Source organism: Triticum aestivum, chromosome 7A (genome assembly GCF_018294505.1).
Source record: "Triticum aestivum cultivar Chinese Spring chromosome 7A, IWGSC CS RefSeq v2.1, whole genome shotgun sequence".
In the NCBI taxonomy this organism is placed as follows: domain Eukaryota; kingdom Viridiplantae; phylum Streptophyta; class Magnoliopsida; order Poales; family Poaceae; genus Triticum; species Triticum aestivum.
Window position 1 is genome coordinate 12,978,469 of NC_057812.1, and position 14,508 is coordinate 12,992,976.

Genomic DNA, 14,508 nt, shown 5'->3' on the forward strand with positions numbered 1-14,508 from the left:
GCCGGTCGGGTCGGGTTCTCGGCCCAGGCCGTGAGTGGGTGGATATAGATTGTAGAGCTAGTTTGTTTTGTGTCCACAAGTTGATGCCTGGGAAAAAATGTTGCGTGTGGACACGAGGAGCTAGCAATTGCTGCCTGGCCAGGCTAGCCGGAAAGAAATGTGTTTGGATGAAGCCTGGCCTGGTGAATAGTTCAATGGTTTTAAAAAGAAATCTTAGAATGTACTTATGAGAGCATGGTTAATAGTATAGCCAGCTGCTGGCTATAAGTCAGTGACATGTTATCTACAGCCTATCTTATAGCTAACATGTATAATAGTAGATCAAAAGAGTGTACTACTTTTTTTATTATGCGGCCCACCTTTCATTCTCACAAAGTGTCTAGGAGCACGTGCTAGAGTTGTCTCTTCACCAAGAGCTTGCTTACCTTCTCTCTCCTCTTCTCTCTGCTCCAACTAAACAGAATATACTAGTTTATTTTTTATAGCCCGCTGACTCAGCTCTATTATACTTGCTCTGACATACCATACCATAGCTGCAGGAGTGCTGTCGTTTTGTGATTAGTAATTCCCAAGCAGCAATTAGCATCTAGGTCGGCTGCCCAGGCGCTCGAAACTGGACGCCTGTGGTCGCCTCGGTCTGCCTGGACCAGGCTAACAAAAGTGCTCAAGTATCCAGGCCAGACCGGCTTCCTCAGTCCCAGGACAACGAGCAAACAACTTCTCTGAAAATCCAGGCTAGGCACGGCACCATGAGGACGTGAACCGAACTGACCCATAGTGGATGGGGATTAAGCGCCGACCCAAGCGGACGGACGGCCATTTTGTCAACACGAGCCCAGGTATGCTCAACCAAATCATTTTGTAGCTACATGTGAGTTTTCTAATCACACATTTCATGAAGAAAATGGATGAACTATTCAAACATTGCCGCTCCTCCATACTCATGCACAACATTCTCACCCTCAAACTGAAACCCTTGATTGTAGATACGTTACGGGCGCTCATCTTCTACGATCATATTATGCATGATCACACAAGCAATCATCACCTCCCACGGCTTCTTGGTGCTCCAAGTCCTAACAGGATACCGAACGATACCCCATCGAGATTGCAAAATACCAAAGGCACGCTCCACGTCCTTCCTAGCACTCTCTTGCTCTTGGGCAAATCTTTTCCTCTTCTCTCCAACAAGGTTGGGGATTGTCTTTACAATAGTGGTTCACTAAGGAAAGATACTGTCACCTAGGTAGTATCCTTTATCGAAGTTATGGCCGTTGATGGTAACATTCACCGATAGGCTGTTGCCTTCGGCAAGCCTTGCAAACACCGGTGAGCGTTGAAGCACGTTGATATTATTATGTGATCCGGCCATGCCGAAGAAAGAGTGGCAGATCCAGAGATCTTGTGAGGCCACGGCCTCAAGTATGACAGTGCAAGTCCTAACACACTAGTGCAGAACCGGGCAATAGCACCGGTTCGTAAGGCCCTTTAGTGTCGGTTCGGTAACCGGCCCTAAATTGTAGGCACTAAAGGCCCCCCCCCCTTTAGTACCAGTTCAGCATGAACCGGTGCTAAAGGGCAACCACGTGGCACGAGCCAGCTCCGTGGGCACGTAGGACATTAGTACCGGTTGGTAACACCAACCGGTACTAAATGTTTGGGTGTGTTTTGGTTTTATTTTTTATTTTTACTTTAATTTTGTGTTTTCAATTTAATTTAGTGATTGTTTTACATTATAATGAGTTGTTAAATCATTAGGTGATTAGTTTGACTTGATGCGTGGATCCTAGCTAAGTCATCAAGTATATGTCATATCCATATTATATATACTTGATCACCTACTTAAGTGATCGAGGTAATATGGATATGGCATATACTTGATCACTTAGCTAGAATCCATCCAGTTGAAACTAATATGCAATTTCTTTCATAAATGATATAATAACTCATCATCATCATCATATTAATTAATATAAAAACTCTTGCATCATATATATCATCACCAACGGTTTTCATAGCAAAGATATCATCGAGTTCAACATGGTAATGATATTATAAGCGTTCATAACACCACAAAAGCAAATCACTCTTTGAGATTAAGTTCAGGACGAAGAACACGGACATGAGAGGACAAGTACTAAGAGCATGAACTAGCTAATTAATCACCCCTGCTGCTCTCTCTCAGGTAAAATAGCATAGAACATGTATAGCTTTGCTGATTCATCATATTGAAGCATGCAGATGAACATGTCTCCTAATCGTGGGTTGCGCTTCTGATTGCTGCCCCCTAGTACTTCTCTGTGATCGTTCACAATTTTGCTCCAGTCTTTTACTATTAAGCATTCCTCGCTATTAGAAATCCTAAATGCACTAAAGTGCATTGTAGGATATCTTGGCCGTAAGCTAACAATATTCATGGTACCTTTAGTCTCGATCCAATCAGGCACAACATTCATCGGGAGTCCCTGTTGAAGAACATCGTATAGTAACATACTTAGCAATGAAGTTTAGCTTAAAAAAATAATGTATGCAAAAGATGCACTGAGGAGAAATAGTAGAAATCTTATCATCTTTCCTAAATATATGTGACCGTAGTTCAGTACGAACACTATTGGTCGCACGTTTTGAGTACTAACATTTCTAAGTGCAGGAAAGAAATTTGTCTTGACAGCATCAAGATCCTCAAGCCATGAAACATAATGACTTGTCTCCTCGCAGTTTAGTTCAGCCCTGGGACAGTGGACGGTCCTGTCTACCAAGCGTCGGACATGTTTGCTTGATTGGAAGTAAGCTGTCAATATAAATTGAGATCTATTAATTATTCAACTGGTTCAAATAATCTCATATCGAAGACATAAATATGGTTGAGAAACTCACATAATGGTAGAACTGGAGGCGTTTGCACATCGACCCAGATGTCTCTATTACCTTCAATATCATCTTCCGGACGAATATCAAAGGTGATAACCATATCAGGCTCAAATGCATAAGCCTTGCATAGTGCTTGCCAAGTTTTGCATTCAAAATAGGTGTATGTGTCTGCATTGTATAATTTGACGTTGAAGGTATAACCATGCTCGGTCTTCAAGTAAACTCTTTTTACCTCCATAGTTTCGTTAGGACTGAAACCTATCTTATCCAAGACAAAAATTCTTGCATGGCAGGGGATACGCTATTAGAATAGTGAAAAATTAAAATTAAAAGTTGAAGCAAATGAAGCATAAGTCATGCTTAATTACGAAAAAAGACTTGTCGTTGTGACTTACTGTATCCACTTCGAAGTTCTCATCCAGCTTGATGCTGAAGCGTCTATCATCAACTAGAAAATTTCTGCCGCACAGGCCGCGCTGGTCTTCGCAGTATTCGCACATAATGAAATCGTGTTCGTCGTCAGACGACATTCCTATGTTCATAGGTGAAACATTAAACACTTATTAGTTCTATTAATTCAACTAATTCTGTTAATTCAACTAGTTCAACTAATTAATTGAACTAATTCAACTAAGCACTTACGAAAAATATACCTAATTAATTGAACTAATTCAACTAACTAGTTCAACTAAACTAGTTCTATTAATTTTCTTACTAAAAATAAGGTAGCTAGTTCTATATAATAAAATGTTAATTAGATAATGAAATCTCATATAACTAAATTAAATACATATCTAACATATAATTTATATATAATTCATCTAACATTTGACATTAATATCTAACATATGTTCATGTATAGGTGAAACATTAAACACTTACTAGTTCTATTAATTCAACTAAATAACTAGTTCTATTAATTCAACTAAATAAACTAGTTCTATTAATTCAACTAAACTAGTTCTATTAATTTCTTACTAAAATAAAGTAGGTAGTTCTATATAGTAATATTTTGATTAGATCATCAAATCTCATATACCTAAATTTTTCTTACTAAAAATAAACTTGTTCTATTAATTTTCATATTAAAAATAAACTAGTATTCAACTAGTTCAAATCTCATATATATACCTAATTAATATCTAGCTATACTAATTCAACTAGTTCAACTTGTTCTAATTCATGTAAAATATATTTGACATTAATATTTAACATCTTTTCCATATAATTCACCTAACATTAACATTCTAACATTATTATCTACGTAATTTATCTAACATTAATCTAAACAACAGAAAATAGAAAATAAGTAAAACCAATGTGTGTGTATGTGTGTGTGTGTGTGTGGTGTGTGTGTGTGTGTGTACGACCGGGGGGCGGCGGCGTATGGGCGGCGGCGGGCGACGACGGGGACGGGCGCGGCGGGCCGGCGAGAGGCGGCGGGCGTCGACGGGCGCGGCGGGGGCGACGGGCCGGGCGGTGACGGCAACGACGGGTGGCGGGTGTTGGGGAACGTAGTAATTTCAAAAATCTTCCTACGGACACGCAAGATCATGGTGATGCATAGCAACGAGAGGGGAGAGTGTGATCTACGTACCCTTGTAGATCGACAACGGAAGCGTTAGCACAACGTGGTTGATGTAGTCGTACGTCTTCACGACCCGACCGATCAAGCACCGAAACTACGGCACCTCCGAGTTCTAGCACACGTTCAGCTCGATGACGATCCCCGGACTCCGATCCAGCAAAGTGTCGGGGAAGAGTTCCGTCAGCACGACGGCGTGGTGACGATCTTGATGTACTACTGTCGCAGGGCTTCGCCTAAGCACCGCTACAATATTATCGAGGACTATGGTGGAAGGGGACACCGCACACGGCTAAGAATATGATCACGTGAATCAACTTTTTTGTCTCTAGGGGTGCTCCCTGCCTCCGTATATAAAGGTTCAAAGGGGGCGTGCGGCCGGCCAGGAGAGGGCGCGCCAGGAGGAGTCCTACTCCCTCTGGGAGTAGGATTCCCCCCCCCCTTTCCTAGTTGGAATAGGATTCGGGAGGGGGGAAAGAGGAGAGAGAGAAGGAAGGGGGGCGCCGGCCCCCTCTCCTTGTCCTATTCGGACTAGGGGGGAGGGGCGCGTGGCCCAGCCCTGGCCACCTCTCCTCTCTTCCACTAAAGCCCACTAAGGCCCATATACCTCCCGGGGGGTTCCGGTAACCTCTCGGTACTCCGGTAAAATCCCGATTTCACCCGGAACACTTCCGATATCCAAATATAGGCTTCCAATATATCAATCTTTATGTCTCGACCATTTCGAGACTCCTCATCATGTCCGTGATCACATCTGGGACTCCGAACAAACTTCGGTACATCAAAATGCATAAACTCATAATATAACTGTCATCGAAACCTTAAGCGTGCGGACCCTACGGGTTCGAGAACAATGTAGACATGACCAGGACACGTCTCCAGTCAATAACCAATAGCGGAACCTGGATGCTCATATTGGCTCCTACATATTCTACGAAGATCTTTTATCGGTCAGACCGCATAACAACATACGTTGTTCCCTTTGTCATCGGTATGTTACTTGCCCGAGATTCGATCGTCGGTATTTCAATACCTAGTTCAATCTCGTTACCGGCAAGTCTCTTTACTCATTCCGTAATACATCATCTCACAACTAACTCATTAGTTGCAATGCTTGCAAGGCTTATGTGATGTGCATTACCGAGAGGGCCCAGAGATACCTCTCCGACAATCGGAGTGACAAATCCTAATCTCGAAATACGCCAACCCAACATGTACCTTTGGAGACACCTGTAGAGCACCTTTATAATCACCCATTTACGTTGTGACGTTTGGTAGCACACAAAGTGCTCCTCCGGCAAACGGGATTTGCATAATCTCATAGTCATAGGAACATGTATAAGTCATGAAGAAAGCAATAGCAACATACTAAACGATCGGGTGCTAAGCTAAGGGAATGGGTCATGTCAATCAGATCATTCACCTAATGATGTGATCCCGTTAATCAAATAACAACTCTTTGTCCATGGTTAGGAAACATAACCATCTTTGATTAACGAGCTAGTCTAGTAAAGGCATACTAGTGACACTCTGTTTGTCTATGTATTCACACATGTATTATGTTTCCGGTTAATACAATTCTAGCATGAATAATAAACATTTATCATGATATAAGGAAATAAATAATAACTTTATTATTGCCTCTAGGGCATATTTCCTTCAGTCTCCCACTTGCACTAGAGTCAATAATCTAGATTACACACTAATGATTCTAACACCCATGGAGCCTTGGTGTTGATCATGTTTTGCTCGTGGAAGAGGCTTAGTCAATGGGTCTGCTACATTCAGATCCGTATGTATCTTGCAAATCTCTATGTCTCCCACCTGGACTAGATCCCGGATGGAATTGAAGCGTCTCTTGATGTGCTTGGTTCTCTTGTGAAATCTGGATTCCTTTGCCAAGGCAATTGCACCAGTATTGTCACAAAAGTTTTTCATTGGACCCGATGCACTAGGTATGACACCTAGATCGGATATGAACTCCTTCATCCAGACTCCTTCATTCGCTGCTTCCGAAGCAGCTATGTATTCCGCTTCTCACGTAGATCCCGCCACAACGCTTTGTTTTGAACTGCACCAACTGACAGCTCCACTGTTTAATGTAAATACGTATCCGGTTTGCGATTTAGAATCGTCCGGATCAGTGTCAAAGCTTGCATCGACGTAACCAGTTACGATTAGCTCTTTGTCACCTCCATAAACGAGAAACATATCCTTAGTCCTTTTCAGGTATTTCAGGATGTTCTTGACCGCTGTCTAGTGATCCACTCCTGGATTACTTTGGTACCTCCCTGCTAGACTTATAGCAAGGCACACATCAGGTCTGGTACACAGCATTGCATACATGATAGAGCCTACGGCTGAAGCATAGGGAACATCTTTCATTTTCTCTCTATCTTCTGCAGTGGTCGGGCATTGAGTCTGACTCAACTTCACACCTTGTAACACAGGAAAGAACCCTTTCTTTGCTTGATCCATTTTGAACTTCTTCAAAACTTTGTCAAGGTATGTGCTTTGTGAAAGTCCAATTAAGCGTCTTGATCTATCTCTATAGATCTTTATGCCTAATATGTAAGCAGCTTCACCGAGGTCTTTTATTGAAAAACTCTTATTCAAGTATCCCTTTATGCTATCCAGAAATTCTATATCATTTCCAATTAGTAATATGTCATCCACATATAATATCAGAAATGCTACAGAGCTCCCACTCACTTTCTTGTAAATACAAGCTTCTCCAAAAGTCTGTATAAAACCAAATGCTTTGATCACACTATCAAGCGTTTATTCCAACTCCGAGAGGCTTGCACCAGTCCATAAATGGATCGCTGGAGCTTGCACACTTTGTTAGCTCCCTTTGGATCGACAAAACCTTCTGGTTGCATCATATACAACTCTTCTTCTAGAAATCCATTCAGGAATGCAGTTTTGGCATCCATCTGCCAAATTTCATAATCATAAAATGCGGCAATTGCTAACATGATTCGGAGAAGGTCTCATCGTAGTCAATCCCTTGAACTTGCCGAAAACCTTTTGCGACAAGTCGAGCTTTGTAGACAGTAATATTACCGTTAGCGTCAGTCTTCTTCTTGAAGATCCATTTATTCTCAATTGCTTGCCGATCATCGGGAAAGTCAACCAAAGTCCATACTTTGTTCTCATACATGGATCCCATCTCAGATTTCATGGCTTCAAGCCATTTTGCGGAATCTGGGCTCACCATCGCTTCTTCATAGTTCGTAGGTTCATCATGATCTAGTAGCATGACTTCCAGAACAGGATTACCGTACCACTCTGGCGCGGATCTCACTCTGGTTGATCTACGAGGTTCAGTAGTATCTTGTTCTAAAGTTTCATGATCATTATCATTAACTTCCTCACTAATTGGTGTAGGTGTCACAGAAACAGGTTTCTGTGATGTACTACTTTCCAATAAGGGAGTAGGTACAGTTACCTCGTCAAGTTCTACTTTCCTCCCACTCACATCTTTCGAGAGAAACTCCTTTTCCAGAAAGTTTCTGAATTTAGCAACAAAAGTCTTGCCTTCGGATCTGTGATAGAAGGTGTATCCAATAGTTTCCTTTGGATATCCTATGAAGACACATTTCTCCGATTTGGGTTCGAGCTTATCAGGTTGAAGCTTTTTCACATAAGCATCACAGCCCCAAACTTTCAGAAATGACAACTTTGGTTTCTTGCCAAACCACAGTTCATAAGGCGTCGTCTCAACGGATTTTGATGGTGCCCTATTTAACGTGAATGCAGCCGTCTCTAGAGCATATCCCCAAAACGATAGCGGTAAATCAGTAAGAGACATCATAGATCGTACCATATCTAGTAAAGTACGATTACGACGTTCGGACACACCATTACGCTGTGGTGTTCCGGGTGGCGTGAGTTGTGAAACTATTCCACATTGTTTCAAATGTACACCAAACTCGTAACTCAAATATTCTCCTCCACGATCAGATCGTAGGAATTTATTTTCTTGTTACGATGATTTTCAACTTCACTCTGAAATTCTTTGAACTTTTCAAACGTTTCAGACTTGTGTTTCATTAAGTAGATATACCCATATCTGCTTAAGTCATCTGTGAAGGTGAGAAAATAACGATATCCACTTGATTAATATCGAAAAACTATGCGTCTAGGCCGGATGGTAGCACGAGGCAAGGGACACGAAGCTTTACCCAGGTTCGGGCCCTCTCGATGGAGGTAAAACCCTACGTCCTGCTTGATTAATATTCATGATATGGGTAGTACAAGAGTAGATCTACCACGAGATCGGAGAGGCTAAACCCTAAAAGCTAGCCTATGGTATGATTGTTGATGTGTATGTTGTCCTACGGACTAAAACCCTCCGGTTTATATAGACACCGGCGAGGGTTAGGGTTACATAGAGTCGGTTACAATGGTAGGAGATCTGAATATCCGTATCGCCAAGCTTGCCTTCCACGCCAAGGGAAGTCCCTTCCGGACACGGGACGAAGTCTTCAATCTTGTATCTTCATAGTCCAGGAGTCCGGCTGAAGGTATAGTCCGGCTATTCGAACACCCCCTAATCCAGGACTCCCTCGGTGGGGGCGCGGTGGGGGTGGTGGTGGACGATGGCGACAACGCCGGGGAAGTGGGCGGCGGGGGAGGGGGCGGCAGGGCGTGCCACGGGAGCTGCTGGCTTTTATAGGCCTCTATGTGAAATGACCAAAATACCCTGGTGGGGGTATGGTATTTACAATTTGTTGCCATTGGAATTTTATCCGACGGCCCAGGTCGATTGGGTAAATATCTAACGACCCACTGCGATTTGGATCGAGATCCGACGGTCTGTGTCGCGAGGAGATTTTGATCGGACGGCCAGAATGCCCAAATCGCTGAGGAGCCAGGGAGTTCGAGCAGATTCGTTTTTCTGGATATACAGGTTCTTTGCCATGATGTGGTCAAGAAGCACAGGTGTAACCTACATTAGTTGCCGCCCTGGAGCAAACGAAGGGAAGGATTCACAAGTGCCTCGATGACGAAGTATGAGAAAAGAAAATTGAGTTTTGGTTTTCTTATTGTGAAATTGATGTGCTTGAACTATGTAAAGGAATACAACCCTCTCTCGATACAAGCTTTTATCCCGTTTTATATATAAAGCAAGCACCGAACCAAATACACGGTCGAACAATACAAAAAAATGAGGTAGCCCTCAAACAATGCCGATCCCAGATAACCAGATCACGTAGAACACAAGTACGCAACAAAAAAAGAGCATTTGAAAAAGTGAATACAATGCCACACTCAGCCCTAAACACCTAATCTCTACGAGAATGCTCTAGGAGGGAAAACAACGGAAAGCGTTGCCACTGTCGAGTCCAGAGGAGACAAGGGTTTTCACCCGAAACCCTGACACGAAGAGGAGGACCATGAGTCCACGACGACGTAGCGGCACCCGCAAGTGTCGTCGTCTTGTGCGACAAAGCGCAGAGCTTCCGTTCGGCAGCTCCCGCATGCCACCACTTTCACCCGAAACCCTGACACGAAGAGGAGGACCATGAGTCCACGACGACGTAGCGGCACCCGCAAGTGTCGTCGTCTTGTGCGACAAAAGCGCAGAGCTTCCGTTCGGCAGCTCTCGCGTGCCACCACTTTCACCCGAAACCCTGACACGAAGAGGAGGACCATGAGTCCCAGCCTGGACGACACGAGCAAGCTTTGCGGCCCGCTCGTGGCCCATTCAGGACCGGACCGTATGGTCCAGGCCCGGTAGAAAAACATGACAGTACGGGCCCAGAAATACAGACCGCGAAAAGTTCGGTCCGGTCCGGTCTTTAACCGGGCCGACTGAGCGGACAGATGGTGCAAGGCCCATGAAAAGGCCATCTGGCTTGACAGAGCGAGCGACCCCCCTCCCCTTGTTCCATTCCCCCTCCTCCTGGGTCGATTCTCTTCTCGTTCTCCTCACAACGCCTCCTCCTCTCCAATCCTCCTCCTCTCCAATCCCTAACCCTAACCCTAAGGCGACGGCGCCATCGCCCACGGCCTCTCTCCTTCACCAACGGTGCCATCTCGTCTGAGTCCGAGCTGGAGGAGCACGTGTACGTCGGGGGTGCAGCAAGGCCAGCACGCCATCGGTCCTGTCTTCCCTGGTTCCTCGTCGAGCGCCACGAAGAGGAAGAGGTAATGTTTGAACAAGAAACTTTTGTCCCACTAAGAGTTTCTGAATTTTCTGAAGATAGTCTCCCTCGCCGAACTGAGATGATTTAGTGCTAGAGACTTAGATAGGAGATCTGGAGATGTAGTGTTTGAACAAGAAACTTTTGTCCCACTAAGAGTTTCTGAATTTTCTGAACTAATGTAAGAGTTTCAAGAGATGTAGTGTTTCAACAGCAAACTTTAGTCAGGAGATGTTGTGTTTCAACAAGGTTTTCTATGCTATAATAATTAAATAGTGTGCAGCATATTTATGTGCATTATACATTGTGCATAACATATTAGAGACCAGCGGTAGATTTCACCAAAGAAGAACAACTAGGAAAGCTCCGCTGATAGACTAGTAATTTGAGAGGCAACATCACTGTACAAACACATACAAACATGAATTTCAGATGGCGTTTGCTACTATGGTGACTGACAGTGAATCGTATGGTTACGGTTGATGGCAATGGCATGCCTGAATGCATTTTAGCAAGAGCAAGAGAATGCCAGTATATGCATATGTAGTGTTTCAACAGCAAACTTCAGTCAGGAGATTATACTGACAACTGACAATAGTTTCTAAGAAAATGCTTGATTGTGCACTATTGCTAAATGACCATATGTTTGTTTGCACCAGTACTAGATGATTTAACATGTTTGATCAGGAGATGTAGTTCTAGAGAGTAGACAGTATGTGCCGAACAAGGTTTTCTATGCTACAACAAGAAGAAGATGAATTATTTGCACTTGATGGTTGATGTACTGACTTTGGATATTATGTGCTGTTTTTTTGTAGAGAATGGTGAAGGAGAAGGGGAATGAGAAGGGAAAGGGTGCTGGTAAGGAGAATGGGAAGGCGAAGGGTGCTAGTAAGGAGAATGGGAAGGCAAATGGGAAGGCGAAGGCAAAGGAAAAGAGCTTGAATTACCTAATTAGGCAAGATTCGGCACTGCCTCCACCGGTTCCGAGGAAGAAGAGCAAACCTAAGGTGCAGATTAGGAAGGCGAAAGACTTTCCAATGCCCCAATGGGAGAGTTGATTTGTAGCTTAAGAAAACACCCTCCGCCTCCTCCGCGTCTCCCCGACCGCACCGGTGCCGGCGTGCGTGCCGCGGAAGCCGCTGCCTCCGGCTCCGCAACCGGCTCCGAGCTGCCTCATGCATCTACTATTGTATGATTGCTTTACTTGATGCTTGATGTAGCCATATTTCCATATAACCATATAGTTGTTGTTTCCCTTATTTGTGCGCTCATGTGTGTTAGGTGGTAGAGGACGAGGAGAAGGAGGAGGACGACGAAGACGAGGACATGGATGAGGACAAGGACAAGGAATATGAGGAGCAGAATCTGTTTGTGGTTCCTCCATTGCAAGCGGGTGCTGATATGTCGGATGATGATACATCAGATGGGTATAAGGAATCATCTGATGAACTAGAAGGTGACACTATGTCCGAGGAATCACTTGTGCATGTTGTCTCTAGTGAGGAGGAGGCAAGAGAAAGGAAAAGGAAAAAGAACAAGAGGCCAAGAGCCAATGCTCCTGTTAGGATGTCATCCGATGTTTGGGCCCATTTTCACAAGGTCAGGGAGCCATGTGAGAAGACTGGAGAGATTGTGTTGAAGGCTGTTTGTAATTATTGTAGCGACAAGAAGTATGCGTATACGCAAGGTGGCAGCACCTCAACTATTGGAAGGCATTTTTAAAATGTGAGGGTTACAAGTCCAAGATGGCTAGGGATGCCATCCAAACAACTCTTGAATTGCGCAAAATCAATGGTACAACAAGTGGTCCAACAATGCACCCCTCTATTGAGTACAACCAAGGAATCATCAAGGATCTTATTGCTAAGATGATATGTGTGCATGAGTATTCATTTAGAATGGTTGAACATGAGTGGTTCAACATTCTAATGAAGTGCATGAATCCAAATTATAAACCCATTGGAAGGAAGGCAATACGAGCTGAGTGCATGAGGGTCTACAGGAAAGAAAAAGATGTGCTTAAATCTGTCCTAAAGTGTGTGAGCTCCATATGTCTAACTACAGATTTGTGGACAAGCAACCAAACCTTATCTTACATGTGTGTGGTTGCACACTATATAGATGTGAATTGGAAGATGCAAACCCGTGTTCTTGCTTTCATAGAGTTGGATCCTCCTCACTCTGGAAATGTCATTGCAGATGCTCTCTATGCGTGTGTGACAGAATGGAATATTGAGACCAAAATTATGTCTGTGACACTTGACAATGCTTCAAACAATGATGGTGCGATCGATGCTTTGAAGGCCAAGTTCTTGTTTCGGATAGGTATGCTTGTATGCCTTTCGTTTTTGCTCATATGCTTGTTGCTATGCTCATATAGAAGCTCTTTCTGCTCATATGTTTGATGTTTGTGCTCATATGCTTGTTGTTTTTGCTCACATGCTTGCTGTTTTTACACATATGCTTGATGTTTTTGCTCATATGCTTGTTGCTATGCTCATATAGAAGCTCTTTGTGCTCATATGTTTGATGTTTGTGCTCATATGCTTGCTGTTTTTGCTCACATGCTTGCTGTTTTTACACCTACGCTTGCTATTTTTGCTCATATAAAATTTGTCTTTTGTAGGTAAGGACTTCGAAGGCCAATATTTTCATATCCGTTGTTGTGCACACATCCTCAACTTGGTCGTGCAAGATGGGACGGAGATCTTAGATAATCTGATAAACAACTTGAGAGAGACGGTGAAGTACTTCAAGAGGTCACCTTCTCGTCTCCATGCTTTTGTTGCCACTTGCAAAAGCTTGGGTGTCAAAGTTGGTAATCATTTACACCTGGATTGTAAAACAAGGTGGAGTTCAACCTATAAGATGATTAGCACTGCCCGTGATTATAAGGAAGCCTTGACCTCTCATGCTGGTTCCAATGCCAACTATGCTTGGGATCCGACAAACGCAGAGTGGGACATGTATGACCTTATCTCTCCATTACTTGAGAGTTTGACTGAGGTGACAAAAGAATTTTCAGGAAGTTTATATCCCACTTCGAACATCTTCTGCCCATACATTGTTGGCGTCAAGCTTGCAATCAAACATGCAATGACTAGTGATAGTGACCACCACAAGGAAATGGGTGAAGCAATGTTGGAGAAGTTTGACAAATATTGGGAAGAAAAGAACAATGCCATGGTGATCGCAACCATCTTTGATCCACGGTACATATGCTTGCTGTTTTTACTCCAATGGTTGTTGTTTTTTACTCATATGGTTGCTGTTTTTACTCCAATGGTTGTTGTTTTTTACTCATATGCTTGTTGTTTTTACTCGTATGCTTTCTAATTCACTCCAATGATATCATCTTTGATCCTAGGTACAAGATGGGTTACATAGAGTGGGCCTTTGGAGAACTATATGGAGAAGGAAGTACGAGGTTTAGGACTGAGATCAAAATCGGGGAGAAAGAGTTGGTGGCCTTGTATCAAAAATGTGTTGCTCAAGATAAGCGAGCTGGAAATGGAGAAAGTTCATCTTCCTCTGCAAACATTCCTAGTATCCCGGTTCAAGCTGGGTACGAGTCCTTCTTATCGTCCCGTTCAACAAGAATATCAAAGAGTGAGTTGAGGAACTACTTAGAGGATGAGGTTGCCCCTCGCAACAAGGCTCTCGATCTTCTTGGTTGGTGGAAAGACAATGCTCCTAGGTACCCAATTATGGCCAAGATAGCCAGGAGGTTCCTTACTATCCCGACTACCTCCGTGTCTTCGGAATCTACCTTCAGCACGACCGGAAGGATTTTAGGTATGTCAACTCGTACTATTGAACTTTGGATATAAACTTGTCAACTTCTCATCCTCAAACTAGTTTTTCAACTTGTGTTGTATTAGATGACTATAGGAGTTC

General features: G+C 43.4%; 1 long non-coding RNA gene across 1 annotated transcript; it reads left to right on the plus strand.

Moving 5' to 3' along the window:
- Nucleotides 1–11,713: 11,713 nt before the first annotated feature.
- LOC123146924 (uncharacterized) lies at nt 11,714–14,081 on the plus strand. The gene is made up of 3 exons (XR_006472975.1): nt 11,714–11,800; nt 13,735–13,823; nt 13,979–14,081. It is a non-coding gene; the product is annotated as an uncharacterized lncRNA (long non-coding RNA).
- Nucleotides 14,082–14,508: the final 427 nt, after the last annotated feature.